We start from the raw sequence: 2,632 nt of genomic DNA, 5'->3' as shown, positions 1-2,632 counted from the left end.
AGCAGGACTTTCTTTTCTCTTTCCTCTCTAGGCAATCTTACCCAATCCCACAGCGTTAAGACCATCTGGCCTCTGATGGCATCATCCTTGATTCCTTCCTTAACTTGTTGCTCACATCCCACCTTAAGGTATCCATCAATAAGTCCTGCATTTTTACTTCTATTGTATTTCTCAAGTATAATAATTTCTCAAGTATTTCTTTCTATCTCCACTGTCACCAAGATCTCTAACTAGTTTGAGCTATTATTTTCCCTGCCTCAAGTTTATTCTCTCAGAAACATTTTCTGACCACCCTAAAGTCCATCCCCACCTCAGTTACATTCTATAACGTGTATTTTCCTCAAAATACTTAGTGCCCACCTGCACTTGCTGCTTATTTACTTACTCACTTTGTCCATCCCCTTCTCTCCTCTTTTTTTTTTTTTTTTTTTTTTTTTTTTTTTTTGCGGTACGCGGGCCTCCCACTGTTGTGGCCTCACCCATTGCAGAGCACAGGCTACGGACGCGCAGCCTCAGCGGCCATGGCTCACAGGCCCAGCCGCTCCGCAGCATGTGGGATCTTCCCGGACCGGGGCACGAACCCGTGTCCCCTGCAACGGCAGGCGGACTCTCAACCACTGCGCCACCAGGGAAGCCCCCCCTTCTCTCCTCTTAACCTCCACACCAGAATAATGACTCCATGAAAGTAGAGACTTGGTCTATTTTGATCATAGTTATATTCCAACACCCCACGGTGCCTAACACATAGTGGTGGTCAGTAAATGCTTCTTAAATGAATAAATGAAGATGGCTGGTATTAAATGAGCTTAATGCTGTTACCACACCATTAACAGCTACCTATTTACATGTATTTCCTCTGGCTTGGGGGAACTCTCTGAATGCAGGACTAGGTTTGATCTATTTTTGTATCCTTACTATTTTAGCACATGTCTTACACGTAGTGGTTGTTTAACATATAGTTACTGAAACAAAGAAGTTATAATTAAAAATATATTGACTTAGGGACTTGCCTGGTGGTCCAGTGGTTAAGAATCCGCCTTCCAATGCAAGGAACGCAGGTTTGATCCCTGGTCGGGGAACTAACATCCCACATGCCACAGGGCAACTAAGCCTGCGTGCCGCTAACTAATGAGCCCACGTGCCACAACTAGAGAGAAGCCTGTGCACTCTGGAGCCCGCGCACTGCAACTAGAGAAGCCTGCGCCCGCCCACACACCAAAACAAAGATCCTGTGTGCTGCAACTAAGACCTGACGCAGTCAAATTAATTAATTAATTAATTTTTAAAAATATATTGACTTGGTGTGTTCCTATTTGTAAGGTATGATATATAAAGATACTAATTCTCTATCTGATGAAAAATGAAAAATATTTACAAGTACAGTTTTGGATAGGACTTGAATCTCCCTGTACCACAATTATATTAATGGCCTAAGAGAAACTTTTCCTACTCAAATCTACCTTATCCCCCACTTTCTTTATTTAGAGTATGAAGTGAAAATACAAAGTTTCTTGCAGGTAGAAGTGAATGAGTTCATGTTAAAACTTTTTTGCAGACAGACCCAGATTTCAATAGATGAAAAGATTTTTATTACAATTGCTTGTAGTATAATAAAGCTGTATCTTTATTGGACAGTCTTTACTTACTGGTATCTCAGTCGTATGTAGGATGAAACACCATGAATTCAAAGAAAGAGTTCTTTAAAATCTAAAAAATAAAGAAATAAGAGTCTCATGAATGTGGTATAATGATTTACTTCTGTTCTTAATTACGGTATTTAACATCTATGTCTTGCCCTAAGGTGAAGATCTTGAGCAAGTAGAATAATAACATGTGCTCCCTTTTTTTTTTTTTTTTTTTTTTTTTTTTGGGGCCATGTGGCGAGGCATGCAGGATCTTAGTTCCCTGACCAGGGATGGAACCAGTGCCCCCAGCAGTGGAAGCGCAGTCTTAACCACTGGCCCACCAGGGAAGTCCCTATATGGTTCTTTGTTAAAAAAAATAAATTTGTCATAATTTTAGGAAGCCTAAACTTACATAAAAAAATAGGACTAAGATAATAAAAGACAAAAATAAATAACAGAAATTGGCTCTAATCAGGGGCTGAAATATGCGGCTTAGGAAATAAGATTTAAAAAACTGACATTAGCTTATGTTATTGAGAATCAGAAAAGAGGTGGGATCATAAATTATTCGATTGGTAAGGACTGGTAGGCCGTGGGCAGAAAGAGACAAAGAGGAAAAGCTATTCAAAACAGGGGAACAACATTATCAAAGGCATAAAACAAAAACTTAGAGTACCAGTGACAAAAGTAGCCTGGCACTCTTTCATACAAGCAAAAAATGAAAGAAAAGCCCTAATGAATAGAAAAGGCCAGCTAATGAAAGGCCTTAGAAATTTTGGACCCAGTTCTAATTGTTGAACAGAGAACAGGCAACAGAGAGACATTTTAAGATCACTTATCAAGTAAGATGACATGATACAGGTAGTTCTGTATTTTAGAAAAACTAGCTGGAGTACATGATTAGATAAAGAAGATAGAGAAAGCAAGGAGATAAAAAAGGAGAGTAGGGCTTCCCTGGTGGCGCAGTGGTTGAGAGTCCGCCTGCCGATGCAGGGGACACGGGTTCG

General features: G+C 40.1%; 1 protein-coding gene across 1 annotated transcript in view; it reads right to left on the bottom strand.

Annotated features, from left to right (window-relative positions):
- Positions 1 to 2,632, bottom strand: part of CPSF2 (cleavage and polyadenylation specific factor 2) — a 30,968-nt gene that overhangs the window by 25,237 nt on the left and 3,099 nt on the right. The window contains exon 2 of the mRNA XM_007454715.1: positions 1,647 to 1,707. The gene's annotated coding sequence lies outside the window, so the exon portion shown is untranslated. The remainder of the gene's footprint in view (positions 1 to 1,646; positions 1,708 to 2,632) is intronic.

Source organism: Lipotes vexillifer, unplaced genomic scaffold (assembly GCF_000442215.2).
Source record: "Lipotes vexillifer unplaced genomic scaffold, Lipotes_vexillifer_v1.1 scaffold1126, whole genome shotgun sequence".
Taxonomy (NCBI): Eukaryota; Metazoa; Chordata; class Mammalia; order Artiodactyla; family Lipotidae; genus Lipotes; species Lipotes vexillifer.
The sequence above is the reverse complement of the archived record's forward strand: the minus strand, read 5'-3'. Positions and strand labels throughout refer to the sequence as shown.